This window comes from Macaca fascicularis, chromosome 1 (assembly GCF_037993035.2).
Source record: "Macaca fascicularis isolate 582-1 chromosome 1, T2T-MFA8v1.1".
Taxonomy (NCBI): domain Eukaryota; kingdom Metazoa; phylum Chordata; class Mammalia; order Primates; family Cercopithecidae; genus Macaca; species Macaca fascicularis.
In genome coordinates, this window is record NC_088375.1 from 158,603,812 (window position 1) to 158,621,243 (window position 17,432).

The window sequence follows — 17,432 nt, forward strand, 5'->3', positions numbered from 1 at the left end:
ACATGGCGTTGTTTACAGTCTCTAATCATTCACCCTACCTCCCTTTAAAATGGCCAGTGTTTTGGTATCTAGAATTATTCACCATAATACTCTGAATTTGGCTGATCAATACAGATACAACTATCAGGTCTTTTAGGATAGACATTGTATTTCTATGGAAGCAGAGCAAGCTAAATAGATTCTTGGCAGGAAAATGACATCATGGGCGCATATTCTACTTGCAATCATCCATTCCCTAACTTAGAGGGTACCTTCTAACCTCAAGGAACACCCTCCTTCCCCTTGGTTACAGAAACCTAATACAAAGCCTCTGTGGCTACCTGTTCATTGGCAGAGAGTTCTGCCTGGCCTCACCTTTCCAGGTCCTTCTTCATACCTCCCTAGGCAACAGCTATTTACGATTCTGGACTCTCCCTTGAAAATTAGATCATTCTTATCACATACCATTTTAGACTAGCTACCCAATTTTGGACTAGTATGTTCCTGAAAATATTTTTATCTCCCTCATATGGAGGAGAGATCATGCTCCTGATTGGAACCCAGGCATTCACATTACCTCTTACCAGTCCCTCAGGTAGCCATTCTGTCCACAAAAGAAACATGAATAATCTTAAAGCTCTAAACATGTTTTTAACATGCACTTCATTTAAATCACATCTCTCTAGGCTCAGCAATAGAGGGTTTTTTTTTTTTTTTTGGCACACAATTGTTGGGTAATACATTCATCCCTGTAATACTTTATGCTGTTAGATTTGCCTATCATGTTGTGGTCCCCATAGTTCTGAAGTATTATCCAACATATTTGTTACACTTCCCCATCTGTGTCACTTGCTAATACGATTTTCATGACAGCAATAGATTTTTCTAAGTCATTAGTAAAACTGTTGAGGAGAAAAGACCAATGACAGATTCTTGTGGGCTTATCCCTAGTAACTTCTATCCATATGACATCGATCCATAAAACCACACTGTTTGGGCAACTGCTTTAATAAATTATAAACCTATAAAGCCAACAACTCAAAAGTACACATACAATTAATAAGTTATACTAAAAACTAAAGTCATGAAAAAAGAAGAAAAGCCTGAGAAATTTTGATAAATCAAAGGAAACCAAGGAGGCATGACAACTAAATACAATATGACATCCTGGATGGGATTCTGGAATATAGGAAAAAGATACTAATGGAAACACTGGTGAAATCTAAATGGAGTTTTTACATTACTTAACCATATTATACCCATGTTCATTTCCTAGTTTTAACAAATGACCATGGTTATGTAATAAGTTAAAGCTAGAGGAAGTTTGTTGGTGAGGGTTATATGAAAACACTCTGTACCATCTTGTAACTCTCTGTAAATCTCAAATTATTTCAAAATAAAACATTTTAAAAGCTTAAAAGCATTTTTGAAAAAGGCAAAAAACACTCTAAACCCATCATTTCCTATTTATTTTCTTATTACTTATCTTATTATCTGTGTACTTGAGGTTATTTATTTCTATGGTATCTATATGCATACATTGTTTGTTTGTTTTTCCTAAAGAGCTAGTTGTTAAACACTTACCAACCCACCACTCTTCAAGACTTTCATTACTAATCAGAAACATGGTAATAGTCTTTGTTCATGTCTTGACCATAGTAAACATTTTAATCAATAGATTACTATGGAAGAATCTGACCCACTGCTATACTTATAAACAAAGTGATTGTGTGATGATGTAGCTTTGGAGCTCTTGTTTTGTTTATTTTGATTTTTAATACACTTTAATTTTAAGCCAGTTTTGGGTTCACAGAAAAATTGAAAAGAAGGTATGGAAAGTTCCCATCTACTTCCTATCCCCATGTGCATAGCCTCACCCATTACCAACATCCTCCATGAGAGTGGTACATTTGTTACAGTTAATGAACCTACATTGACACATCCTTTTCAACCAAAGTCTGTAGCTTACAGGAGGCTTCACTCTTGGCGTTGTACATTCTGAAAGTTTGGATAAATGTACAATGACAAGTATCTACCATTATAGTATCACATAGAGTAATGTCACTGCCCTAAAAATCCTCTGTGCCCCACCTACTCACCCCTCCCTCCTATCTAATCCCTGGAAACTACTGATCTTTTTACTGTCTCTACAATTTTGCCTTTTCCAGAATGTCATACAGTTGGAATCATATAGTATGTAAACTTTTCAAAATGACTTATTTCACTTAGTAATATACATTTTTTTAAAATTTATTTATTATTATTATACTTTAAGTGTAGGGTACATGTGCATAACGTGCAGGTTTGTTACATATGTACTTGTGGAATACTCTGCAGCCATAAAAAAGGATGAGTTTGAGTCTTTTGTAGGGACTTGGATGCAGCTGGAATCCATCATTCTTAGCAAACTATCACAAGAACAGAAAACCAAACACCGCATGTTCTCACTCATAGGTGGGAACTGAATAGTAATATACATTTTAAAGTTCCTCCACACCTTTCACGGCTTGATAGTTCATTTCCTTTTAGCATGTTTTAGCACCATTGTTTGGATGCACCACTGTTTATTTATTTTAGATCTTTTTTTATTATTTTAATCTCTGTTAGATCTATCTGATAAATTTCTGAATTGCTTTTCTGCATTATCTTGGAGATCACTGAGTTTCCTTAAAACTGCTGTTTTGAATTCTTGGTCAAAGAGTTAACATATCACAGTCTCATTGGGGTCAGTCACTGGTTCCTTGCTTTCTCCATATGAGGAAGTCATAGTTTCCCATTTGCTGTTGTTTCTTGTGGATGTACATAAATACGTCTTTCTATTGAATGATTTGTTATTTATTTCAGTCCTCTGTCTGATTTGTTTAGGTTTTAATTGGTTATGTTTGCTTAGAGATTCTTTGTAATTTATCTGTTGGTTTTCTTTCTTTACCACCACCCGCCCTCCCTTGCTAGGTTACTGTATTCTTGGCACTACATGTTGCCTTAAGCCCAGGTTTGTCTTGATTGTAGTAAACAATCAGAGTGCCACTCACCTCAAATGGTGGAGGTCTCAGAGGGGATATCCCAGTAGTGTGGGAAGGCTGGCTAGGGTTCATGCCCAAGGGATGTATAGAAAAAAACCTTCTACAGTGTGGTGCAGCTGAACAGCCACTCTGATTTGGCTTCTCCTTTGGCTGAGTTACAGAGCAGAGTTTCCAGGGCTGGGGATGGTAGTCCTGTCTTTCACCTTTGTCTTTGGCCTCCCCCTTTGTCCTTGGGGATATTTCTCCCTTCAAGAACTCCTGATGCCTCCTGCGGGTTGAGGCAGGGACAGGTCTCTCTCCAGAAAACTCAAGATGGAGGGAAGCTGGGTGTTAACCTCAATGTCACTTTCCAGTGTCGAAACTGTGAGTTGGGGAAAATTTTTCACATACTAGGTGCCATACAGATTGTGGAGAGCGATGTCTCAGATATGGAAGTTTGATTCTCTTATTGTGTGCTGGAAGTTGTTTCACTTCTCTGTGGTCCAGGAACTGTCTCCTCTCATATGAGTTCTGGGATACTGCTGGTGGTAATCTCGGCACTGCTTATTTGCTTTTTAATTTTCTGTTGCAGGGAGTAAAGCTAGTTTGCTTTTATGCAGCCATTTTGGAACCGGAGGTCTAGGTTTCTTTTTGTGTAGATTGTCTGACTGCATTTTCTACCATGGCTACATTCTTTCTAAAGCAACCAGGTTTTTCTGAAACCTGTAGTTATTTGAGGAATATTTTAAACACTAAAACCATAAGGATCACTGTTGCACACACAAAAAATTACATCATTAACCATCCCCCCGCAAGCAATCATTCAAAGCCTTACGAACCTAATCACTCCATGTCCTGCATGGACTGGTTACAATCTTTCCTACCTAATCCTGGCATGGTCAGGATCACATTTCTCATGTTGACCATAAAATTGCCATGATATATCCTGCAAATGCTTTTCTGAAATCACACACATTGTGTCTATCGCAGTCTATTGACTAACTGGACTAATAACTCATTTTTTAAAAAAATTAAGCTACTCTGATGAGATTTGTTCTTGGTAAACTCCATTAATTATATATCACTTTCTTCTAAAAACTATGTGAGTTGGCTCCCTTATTTATTAGTTTGGTTGCAAACTCTGTGAGACTCAAACAAATGTGAAAGAACTGCCGAAAACTACTTCCTAATTGTCAGACTTGCATACTGTGTTCAGAAAAACACAATAACAAGGCTTGCTTCAGAATTGCTTCTGTTTACCTTCATTTTGATCAAAAGCAAGTAATTAAGAAATTTTCTCTCTGGAAGACTTCTAATAAGCACATTTCCATTATCTTTAACCACATAGTGTGAGCTGACTTTCTTTTCTTACTGAATCCTGTAATGTGGATGTGGACATGCATTAATCCAGCCATGGCTGAGCAGAGCTTATCAAAGACAAGAATCAGGGGTCCTCCTCCCTCAATACACAGATTAATAAGTGCAGGATGTAGCCTCCATGGCTAAAGAGTTGAAAAGAACGAGAAAATCTGGACCTCTTTTTATCCCAAGGGACTGGACATTATTTATGTTTTTAATGTAACCATGTTTTACTGACAGTTGAATATGTGACAAATTGGAGGACAACTTGAATAGTGAATTTCACAAATGATAATAGATATTATTTTTGTGTGAAATACTCTAGTATACACTGTAAATAAATTACCCAATGTAAAATAATGACATTATTATCCCTTTTTCATGGATGAGGAAATTGATATTCAGAGATGCAAACTTGTCCTAGATGGCCAGGGTAGCAACTGGTCAAGCCAGGATTTAAACACAGGCCTGTTGGGTGCCAGTCTTCATTCTATCCCTCTGCCTCTCTCTTTGGCTCTTATTCATCTAAACCACTGAGCAATAAAATAGGGAACTCAATTTTGTGCAGTGAGAGCCACATGAAGTGGTTCTCATAGACTATTAGTAAAATCTTTCAAACATAAATGTATGGGTTCATAAATTATTAATATGTACTTGTGATGCTATAATAACATGTACATTATGAAAGATACAAAAATAGAAAATTTGTAAAATGCTATAAAAGTTAAATATGTTCTAATATCTTCTTCTCTCATCTAGTGGGTAACCTTGTATACCCTTTTAACGTATGACCCTCCTCACAACATAAAGGTTACCCTTTGCTAAATTTAATTAATTATATGATATCTTGGTATATTTTTATAAAATTATTTTAAATAAATGTTTTTACACTACAGTTTATGATTCTAAATTCAATTAATAGCTTGCAACACTGGCTATTTTCTATTTGTAGGTGACATGAAAGGAGCATGTCTCTTGAAGAGGATCAAAGGGTGAAAGCCAAACCTAATTTCTGACCTATCCCATGCCTGTGAAAAGTTCAATATGTATTCAGCACCTACTATATCTCCCTATAACAAGTTCCATAGCCACGTTGCACCATCGGGGCAGGAGTAGCAATAGCATCATTAACCAGTAGGATCTGTGGGGGACACTCCTGAAGATTAACAGAAGTTATAAATCATTGAGCTCCTTGTGGCATTGAAAGTGCTATGTTAACATTTCCTAACTCAGATCTGTCACCTGTTCTGTGCACCAACTATGGATTTACACTAAATGACTGAAATGTTAAGAGTTTAGGCAAAACAAATAATATTGCAAGTGAAAGTTTCCATTTTTCACAAGAATCATTTATACTGTTGACAGGATACTTTATGCTTATCTAGAATATGATGCAGGCTATACTCTTTTACCTTAAATTCCCAGCACATGTGGAGTGAGAATTTTTCAGAAGAATAAACATACTATTGGTAGCATAATTTGTCAGGAGTGAAGAGTGCAATTAGGGTAATAACACTACAGAGTGAACCCTGGATGAATGACCATCTTTATAGTCTTCATGGTGACGCAACTAGATGTTCTTTTGTGTGTCTTTTTTTTTTTTTTTTGAAACAAAGTCTCACTCTGCTGCCCAGGCTGGAGTGCAGTGGTGCGATCTCCACTCACTACAACCTCCGCCTCCTGGGTTCAAGCGATTCTCCTGCCTCAGCCTCCCAAGTAGCTGGGATTACAGGCACATGCCACCACGCCTGGCTAATTTTTGTATTTTTAGGAGACACAGGTTTTGCATGTTGGCCAGGCTGGTCTAGAACTTCTGACCTCAAGTGATCTGCCCACCTCGGCCTCCCAAAGTGCTGGGATTATAGGCATGAGCCACCATGCCTGGCTTTTTGTCATTTTAATTCACTGGTTCTAAAGTTGTGTTGGGTGGAGTTCAAGAACGCTGCCTGCTACAGGGGTGGGGTAGGAGGAAAAAGAGCAGGAACCTAGCCCAGGGTGCTCTGGGCCTCCTTCTCTAACCAGAGCAATTCTCTTCTGATCTGTTTTATATACTGGGGATCCCTAGAAGATTCCATTCAAACAACAGGGTCCATTCAAACAATCAACATTTTGGTTAATTTTAAAAATTAACCAAAGCCCTAATATATGTTGGCCATTTTAATGTTATCTTTAAAAGTAAAATGTAAAAGCTTCCTGCAGCTCATTTTAAAAACTTGAAGCAAAAATTTGAGCCACAAAGCACATTTGATGAAACTCCAAGAGCAAAGAAGAATGTTTAAAAGTTCAACAAATTAATAATGTTATAGCTTCTACGTATGTTCCAAGTTGAGATAAGAATACTTGGATCACCCAGTTAGAATTTCAAGTGGAGATATACAAACTTAATCCCTGCTGAGGATGACCTCCATGACAAAGTCACCCAGCCCGGCACACATCTGAGTCTTCATGCAGACATATCTGGAGGATTGATAAGGGATGTATGGGGTTCTGAGCTCTCAGTCACTGATTATCAATCTTTGTGGGTGCTTTGAGAGCAAAATCAAGATAGATAAAACTTCTAGCATATGGGGGAAAGTACAAAAATTAAAACACACTGAAAGAGTCAATGCCCTTGCTCTGAAGGATTTTTCTGCAAAATACACTGGTGAAGAGGTGTCATTTTCAGGTTAGCTGACATTTTAGCCCATCAGTGCTGACAGCCTGCTCAAAACAGGCCTGGTTACAGACCTTTACTACAGGCAAGGCAATGAACATGCAGTCCTAGGTAGTGTTAAGAAACTGCAATTACAAGCATAGACAGACTGCCACAAACTTGGAGAAACAGAAATTGTTTTGACCTAAGTGAATTAGTCTCTCAAATAGGTCTAGTGCCTACACTCTAGAGAAAACTCCTTACTTGGTCCAACCAATCCTATGGCTAAATAATGTACAACAGAAAAATACTGTCCAGCTAGGAAAGTCTATCTGCAGCTCACCTTTGCCCTTGTTAAATGTCCATCCTGAAATAGCTCCCTGCCTTTATCCAGATCATCTTCATTTATCAAGAACTAAATGAAATGCCCCCTGCTCTTTAATTAGTTCTGTTTATAGTAATTTCCCTCTTCTCCAAATTCACTCATTCTTTCAACAAATATTTACTGAACACCTACTATGTGCCAGGAATTGTAGTTGCTGTGAATACAATGGTCATCAAGACACACAAAGTCCCTGCCATTACTAAACTTAAAATTCTAGTGAGGAAGACTAGGACAACAACAAAAATTATATACAGATACAGATAAATGTAGATACAGAGATAGAGATCAATAGATAGATAGAGATAGGTAGGTAGGTAGGTAAGTAGATAGATAGATAGATAGACAGACAGCTATACAGTTATGCGACACATAACAACATTTTGGTCAATGAAGGGCCACATATATGTGACCACTACAGTGGTCACATACCATTATAATAGTATATTTTTATTTTCCTATGTTTAGATATGTTTAGGTACATAAATACTTACCATTGTGTTACAGTTGCCTATGGTGTTAAGCTCAGTAACATTCTGTACAGGTTTGTACCCTAGGAACAGAGCAATAGGCTATATCATATAGCCTAGGTGTGTAGCCTAGGTGCCATCTAGATTTGTGTGAGTCTGCTGTATGATGTTTCCACAATGACAACATTGGTAATGATGCATTTCTCAGAATGTATCCCCGTCATTAAGTAACAGATAATGTATGTACACACACATCTACATATATATTTATATATTACAACTTCAGGAAATAGTGCTATGAGGAAATATCAACCAAGGTAAGGGGAGCTGGTAATAGCCACTGTCTGTGTGACCCACTTTCAATATAACACCTTGTATTCTGATTTAACTTTTAATCTGTGACTGTTCTGTAAGAGTCTTAAGGGAGAGATGTGCTATCTTCATATCCTCCACAAAGCCTAGCTCAGGTCTTACAACAGGTTTTCAATAAATATTTGTCGCATTTCTATTAGATGAGATCCATTTACCAGCATCATGGAGAGGGATTTTGATCTAATATTGACTAATGGGCTGGCTTGAACCCCACGCAAAGATGAGACTCTTTGGGGATGGTTTGCAGCTGCCATAATGACAGATGCTAATCTAAGTCACAGAAATTTTGTTTTGAAATATGCATAGTTTTCATCTATGCAATACATATTGTAACTACACTGTGGTGGTTCTTAAGATATAACACCTATATTTTCTCTATTTTCTGGAATATCTCTGACTCCACATACTTATATTATCTTCAAAATAAAGTTTGTAGCTATGCTAAACTTGTTAATTACGTTGATAACTTTAATTTTATATTTAAGAATTCTGCATATAAGTAAATCCACGAATCATGGGGATAAAACACTAAGTAAAACAGTGTCTATGGGTCCTCCTTTTCTGTAATGTCTTCAATTTACTTATGTAACCAAAATCTGAATGGCATGTTCTTTATGCCATTCTTTGCTCCATGAGTCAGTTACATTTTCCAGTAAGTCTATCTATTAAATATCTTTGAATGTCACGACCACAGGACTGTCATGGGTGAAGGATGTAGAAATGCAGGCAATGATGAAATGCTGTGCTTGCCCTGGAGTGTGGTGACCAGCTAGACACTTAAAGTGCTACCTTTATCAGCAGCTCTCATTCCCCTCCAATCATTATGATTCAGAAAGCAGAGCATCCTTTCAGGATGACCTTCACATGTTGTGAAGGTTGTGGTAAACAGAATGTGTGATCTGAAGTCAAATAAATGGGATTCAAATCCTAATTCTGCCGTTCCCTGGACAGGTGACCTTGGACAAGGTGTTCCATCTCTCTGAATCTGAGTTGCCTTGATATAAATGGGCATAACAGTAAACAGCTTTTAGAGCTGTGGCGAGGATTAAATGATACATGATATGTGAATGTCTATTAAATGCCTTGTGCTTAAGGGGGTCTCATTATTTTGTCTCTGTTTTTATCATTATTTTCACTTATAACCACTTTGTGCCAAGTATCGAAATAGGAATTTGAATAAGATGCCTTCTAAGACTTCAAGGAACTTATAGTTTAAGTCTAGATAAGGAAAGATAAACATAAGTAGACAATTCCAATGAATAAGTGGTAGAAAGTAATGAGTACACTGCTGGAAAGGTGCCCAGATTAGTTTGGGAGCTTGAAGGAAGATTACTGAACTCATGGGGTGTGAGAAGCCTTCCCACTGAGTATCACACAGTAGATCCTAAGGAGTACATTAAGGTAGAATGGGGAGAATGGAAGGGCAGTCCAGGCACAGGGAAGAGTGTGAGTAAAACCATGGAAGCAAGGCATAGAATGGTATGTACAAGGAGCTACAAGCCATTCAATCTTGCTGTCCACAAAGTCTAAGACAGAGAGTGGTGAGCATGGAAAGATGAACTAGAAAGATAAGTGGGAAGCAACTGATGGGGTTAACTCATGGAGCTATGTCATGGTAAGGATCCTGAATACCAGCTGGTAGAAAATTGATAGAAAACGCAAGTAAAGTATTTAAATAAAGATTTGACCTGGCTATATATTTATTCAGGCTGGAGTGTAGAGGCACAATCACAGCTCACTGCAGCCTCCGCTTCCTGGGTTTAAACAATTCTCCTCCCTCAGCCTCAGTCCTGAGTATCTAGGACTACAGGCGTGCACAACCAAGCCCAGCTAATTTTTGTATTTTTTTAGTAGAGACGGGGTTTCACCATGTTGGCCAGGCCAGTCCCAAACTTCTGACATTAAGTGATCCACCCACCTTGGCTTCCCAAAGTCCTGGGATTACGGGTGTGAGCCACCATGCCCAGCTGACACGGCTATATTTAAATAAACTATATCATATTGGTGGTTACGCAGAAAAGAGATTGGATGAAGATATCAGGAAATGGAGAGACACGATATTCTGAACTAGGGCATGGTGGTAGGGATGGATTCAAGAATCAAGAATTAGGTAGGGCTTAATATAGAGAGGAAGAGGTAAAGGAGAACCCATAGGTCTCATCCTAGGTGATAGAAATGCAATGAATTTAGAAAGTCCAGGGAAATTGTGAGGTTTGTAAGCTCACTCTATCCTCCAGGATCCTGAAATATCCTACAATTATGGCAGTAGTTGGAACGGAGAGTGATAGTGAAAGCTAGAGACTTCCATGAAATAAAATGACATTAGGGCTCCATAAGCAACAGTGTGCCAAATATACTGTGGTATAACTTAGTGGGATCAGCCTCCCAAAAGTATGAATTTTACACAGGGTAAATGCAGGCCTGTGTGAAGTGACAGTGGGTACCTGAGAACACTAGTAAACACACACCCCAACTTTCCACCTGTAGTGTGCACATTATGCAAGAATAATAGCTCCACTCAACAGGTCTGGAGGGATGGACTTATACTGGGGGTTTGGCCAGGGTTCAGGCAAGACCTGAGAGGAAAGCAACATTCTCTGAAGGGAGCTTAAGGGTTTAGGAGGTTTGTTAGCAGTGGCACAAGATTTTCCCTCACTCCGACTTATCAATTCCCATACTGCCTTCAGTGGTGCCAATGTTAAGTGCTCTCTAATCTATTATCCCTTCCCCTCTTAACAGAGCAGACTATTAACTGTTCTCGCCTCTGCAGCCACGTGCTCCTCTTTACTGATGCAACGATTAATGCCCGTAATGTATCTCTTTTCTGAGAAGTTCCAAGCACCTCAAAACTCATCATGGTGGATGAGCAGCTTTTAAACTGTTTGCTCCTGGAGCCTCAATGTAGCCAAGATAGTGAGTATCAAGGGGCTGTGGTCATGATTGATTCTCCTGATGGGGCGGGGTGCAAGTGCGACGGGGACCCTCAGGGATACATCTTACTGTTATTTTACAGGTACCTGAAGATGGGGTTACTCAGTGCATCCCCTCACTAAACAAGACCAAACTGGCTGAGTCTGTCTAAGAATTTCCATTACTTTGCAGCATTGCAGGAAGACTTGCTAATGGTTCTGAACTTCTGACTTTAAAATCACTTCTTACTGAGAATGTATGTGAACGCTCTGTCTCGGCTAATAAATTATTTATAGGGAGGGATACCTGTAGAAACCATCAAGAGTTTATATAAATTGAAGGAGGAGTTGCATCCTTGATTATATATAAATTCAAAATGATAAATATATGTTTGTAAAACACACAGAATTCTCTTTATCCTCTCAGGGTTGGTAGTACTACCCTTTCTTCATCAACTTACAAGGTCAACACTAACAAACGTATCTACTGAAATGTGTTATTCAAATATAGAGGTTATTGAAAGTACAAGCAGTACAGGAACTAAGACTAGATTCATTCTATTTATTAAACCCTGCATTCAACTATACTGGGGAAATGGATGTGTTCACAACAATACTTTTAAGAAAACTCTTTCCAGATAGCATGTTCAAGGACAGAGGCAAATCCAAGATTTTTACTTTAGGCTTATCCTTCTCACAAAATAACTCAGCCATGAAGTTTACGGTGTTGATGCCTCCTCTTCTATTTTCAAAATCCCTTCTTGGCTGTTTTAAGAAAATAAAGAATTAACTTTAGGTACACAACTCAGAGACACCTTGACATGTCACCTGATTGGTGAAATTATTTTGAGAGTGGCCTTGCCAACCTTGTAAAATGTAAATGAAAAGCGTACTAGTATCGACCACAGACTATTTATGGTATGATCATGTGAAATTGCAGAAGCAAAGAGACTGCTTGCTCTTCAGGAAGGTTGGATTGGCACAGAACACCCTTTCCATGGGTATGTGTCCTGGCTGCTTTTTGGAATCAATTTTAGGGCAAAAGCTTGCGAGGCTGGAGGCGGGAAATGGAGAAAATCTTGCATAAGAGCAGTTTCAGTGATATAGTCACTTTTTCGAAGAAAGTAAGAGAGAGGACACTAACAGCTTATTTAAATAGAATGACTCAGTTTGGGTTCTGTGAACAAGGATTTGACAGAGCCCATGCTAAGCACATTTGCAAACAGAGAACATGAGGAAACTGCTTGCATCTTTGCTTTTGTCTTTCAGAGTTGAGATTTTCCTTTTCAAGTGCTCTGAGCACCCCTAGTGCCTGAAGACAAGTTTGTGAATGCTCATATCCAATTGAGAATATGTTGACATTTACATTTCAATAACATTTGCAAGATTAATTTTGTTTTTTCCACTGCTGCTGTGTGCAATGCAAAGAGCTTTATATCTGCCCAGAATAATCATGGTTTTTACAATCTGTAGTTATGTCTACAGGCAACAGATTCAGGCAGGAACCTACAGAGTCAGGAGTTTGAAAGTTGTAGAGTTCGGCAACTAATAACCTCTGCAGACTTGAAAAGTCCTATTCAAAAATAAGTGTCTGTGAACTTTCAGTCCTAGCATACAATTAAAAGTGACAGGTAACCAGTGTTTCCCCATTGGCTAGTGAAACATGGCTGGGTTGGAGATGTTATCTAAGCTGTGGTAGTTACGGAATGAAGCACCAGTTCTCTCTACTTATCTAGAGTTAAATTGGTTTATTGAAGTTGAAGCCCTACTTTTTTTAAAACATAAAGGTCTAAGCTGGACATGGCGACTTACACCTGAAATCCCAGCACTTTGGGAGGCCAAAGTGGGAGGATCATTTGAGTATAGGAGGTGGAGGCTGCAGTGAGCCATGATTGTACCACTGCACTTCAGTCTCGGTATTAGAGCAAGATCCTGTCTCAAAAAAAAAAAAAAAAAAAAAAAAAGGAACCATGAAGACCAATTGGTCTTTATATTATTTAATTTTAATTAAAATCAACATTTATTAGTTGTCTCCTATGTGCTAAGCAAACTGTAAGAGATATACAAATGATTTACACCAAAACAGTATACTAAGAGGATAATCCATGTGACACTACAGTGCACAAGAAAAAAAAATAGAGTCTGATATTAAAAACGGAATCCCAATATTTTAGTTCTAAAACCTTTTCCTCAATGTATGATTAAGAAAAATACTAAATGCAATGTTTTTCTTTCTTCTTTTGAGAGAGATAGGATCTTGCTTTGTGGCCCAGGCTAGTCTCAAACTTCTGGTCTCAAGTGATTCTCCTACCATGGCCACCCAAAGTGCTAGGATTATAGACATAAACCACTGTGCCCAGCTGCTGAATGCAGTTTTATAATTGTTGTTATTATTATGCAGTGATCAGCCTTTGAGAAATGGTGTCCTGTGTCCAAGAACATCAGGGAATCCTGTAAAATATCCTCTGTTGTTGAATGCGGAATCTCTTCACTGATGCAGAGATAGCATCCATCACTAAGAAACCCTGAATTATGTATTCTAAACTGGCTAATTGCTGGTCTCTGTATGCTAGAGGTCTTCAAATTTTCTCACTTCTGTCCCCTAAAATAAGTAAGAAAGACTAGATACTCCTGTACATATCCTTAGGCTGTTACCTAAAAGACTTCACTATTAGTTTAAGTAGGTGCAAAGACATAATTTCAGCACATTATAAATACTTATAAATATCAAGTCTTCCTTCCTTCCTTCCTTCCTTCCTTCCTTCCTTCCTTCCTTCCTTCCTTCCTTCCTTCCCTCCCTCCCTCCTTCCCTTCCTTCCTTCCTTCCTTCCTTCCTTCCTTCCTTCCTTCCTTCCTTCCTTCCTTCTTCCTTTCTTCTTTCTTTCCAGAGTCTTGCTCTGTCACCAAAGCTGGAGTGCAGTGGCACGATCTCGGCTCACTGTAACCTCTGCCTCCTAGGTTTAAGTGATTCTCTTGCCTTGGCCTCCTGAGTAGCTGGAATACCGGTGCATGCCAACACACCTGGCTAATTTTTGTATTTTTAGTAGAGATGAGATATCACCATGTTGATCAGGTTGGTCTCGAACTCCTGACCTCGTGATCTGCCCACTTTGGCCTCCCAAAGTGCTGGGATTACAGGCATGAGCCACCGTGTTCAGCAATATGAAGTGTTTCATTACATTTTTAAACAAATGCAATGAACAATGCCATCCCCATTAAGCTACCAATGACTTTCTTCACAGAATTGGAAAAAACTACTTTAAAGTTCATATGGAACCAAAAAAGAGCCCGCATTGCCAGGACAATCCTAACCCAAAAGAACAAAGCTGGAGGCATCACGCTACCTGACATCAAACTATACTACAAGGCTACAGTAACCAAAAAAGCATGATACTGGTACCAAAACAGAGATATAGACCAATGGAACAGAACAGAGCCCTCAGAAATAATACCACATATCTACAACCATCTGATCTTTGACAAACATGACAAAAACAAGAAATGGGAAAAGGATTCCCTATTCAATAAATGGTGCTGGGAAAACTGGCTAGCCATAAGTAGAAAGAGATTGGATCCCTTCCTTACACCTTATGTAAAAATTAATTCAAGATGGATTAGAGACTTAAATGTTAGACCTAAAACCATAAAAACACTAGAAGAAAACCTAGGCAATACCATTCAGGACATAGGCATGGCAAGGACTTCATGTCTGAAACACCAAAAGCAATGGCAACAACAGTCAAAATTGGCAAATGGGATCTAATTAAACCAAAGAGCTTCTGCACAGCAAAAGAAACTACCATCAGAGTGAACAGGCAACCTACAGAATGGGAGAAAAGTTTTGCAATCTACTCATCTGACAAAAGGCTAATATCCAGAACCTACAGAGAACTCAAACAAATTTACAAGAAAAAAATAAAATAACCCCATCAAAAAGTGGGCAAAGGATATGAACAGATACTTCTCAAAAGAAGACATTTATGCAGCCAACAGACACATGAAAAGATGCTCATCATCACTAGCCATCAGAGAAATGCAAATTAAAACCACAATGAGATACCATCTCACACCAGTTAGAAAGGTGATCATTAAAATGTCAGGAAATGACAGGTGCTGGAGAGGGTGTGGAGAAATAGGAACACTTTTACACCGTTGGTGGCATGGTAAACTAGTTCAACCATTGTGGAAGACAGTGTGGCGATTCCTCAAGGATCTAGAACTAGAAATACCATTTGACCCAACCATCCCATTACTGGGTATATACCCAAAGGATTATAAATCATGCTACTATAAGGACACATGCACATGTATGTTTACTGTGGCACTATTCACAATTGCAAAGACTTGGAACCAACCCAAATGTCCATCAATGACAGACTGGATTAAGAAAATGTGGCGCATATACACCATGGAATACTATGCAGCCATAAAAAAGGATGAGTTCATGTCCTTTGTAGGGACATGGATGCAGCTAGAAACCATTATTCTCAGCAAACTATCACAAGAACAGAAAACCAAACACCGCATGTTCTCACTCATAGGTGGGAATTGAACAATGAGAACACTTGGACACAGGAAGGGGAACATCACACACTGGGGCCTGTTGTGGGGTGAGGGGAGTGGGGAGGGCTAGCATTAGGAGATATACCTAATGTAAATGACGAGTTAATGGGTGCATCACAGCAACATGGCACATGTATACATATGTAACAAACCTGCACGTTGTGCACATGTACCCTAGAACTTAAAGTATACTGAAAAAAAAAAAACCCAGAAATCTAAATGCCATAGTGTTTTTATACCCATCATCATCTATTTAAAAGATACATGACTATATGAGTCCGTTTTCACACTGCTATAAAGATACTACCTGTGACTGGGTACTTTATAAATAAAAGATATTTAATTGACTCACCGTTCTGCATGGCTGGGGAGGCCTCAGGAAACTTACAGTCATGATGGAAGGCAAAGGAGAAGCAAGCACCTTCTTTACAAGGGGGCAGGAGAGAGAGCGTGTGAAGGGGGAAGTGTCAGACATTTATCAAACAACCAGATCTTGTGAGAACTCACTCACTATCACAAGATCAGCAAGGGGGAAATCTGCCTCCATGATCCAATCATCACCACATCCCTCCCTTGACATGTGGAGATTACAATTCGAGATGAGATTTGGGTGGAGACACAGAGGCAAACAACATCAATGACCATGCTCTTTGATGACTGGACATTTTACCTAATATTTTGCCTCTTTGTGAAGTTTTTTCCTTCCACTTCCTTCACATAATTTTGCCCTAATGTAATATGATGTTATGCCTGGAAATATTTTATATAGCCCTATCATATTTCTCTGCTATAAATATATTTTGAAACTGAAAATTATAAGAAAAAACATTTTTTGTTTTGTAAACATGAAGCTGTAAGTATTAAATTATTTTTCTGTATTGTGTTATTGTTACAATTATTAGTGGTACATGGTTGATTAAATGAATGTTTCAAATTTTGAAATGTAATTATTGTACAAAGTAAAATGCTATTGGAAATCCACTTCTGAATGCAATATATTTCTTTCTCAGTTAAGGTAAGCTTGGATGAATATTATTTAATGGTGAAATGAAACAGGATTCAACATCAGTTCAATCTTTATTACCATCTTTTAATGCATATAAGTGCTGAGTAATCATCTGATGGAAATGAAGAGTTCTAACTTACCAGTTTTTTATCTCCTGAGTTAGATGCCAGAAATCACACAGTGATCTATCATCAATGATTATTTTTTCATGATCTTTCAACTGACAATTTAAAGAAGTCCTCCTCAATCAAAAACTAACAAGAAAGGGTAAAATCTGACTTATAAAAGGGTATGTTACTGAGTCATTATAGTGATTCACTTTTTAATTATTGGGAACTATAGCAACTTATAAAATCTGTACAAGGACTCATCAAGGGACATTTAATTCTTAATTAAACTCATTCTAGTCTTCCACTTAGAGGCACCTTGTTTGTTCATCTTTAAAATTAAGTGAAACTGAGCTTATACATTTTAGACTTTTTCCTATTGTCTGTGAACAAAGACCTATATCTTCTTGCCAGACTTCCATCTATTGGAACATGTTAAAGCAACTTTAAAAGGGCATGGCAAATAGAGAGACAGGCAGGCTTGATATTTAGATAGGTAGCTAGCTAGCTAGCCAGATAGACAGATTACTGTTTTCCTTTCATAGTAGAAGATTATTAAGTGTATAATTATAGATCTGACAGGATTGAAATTGCATATCAATATCTGAGAGGGAGTCACTGATCCTATTTAAATAAAGTTGGCTCTCCAAA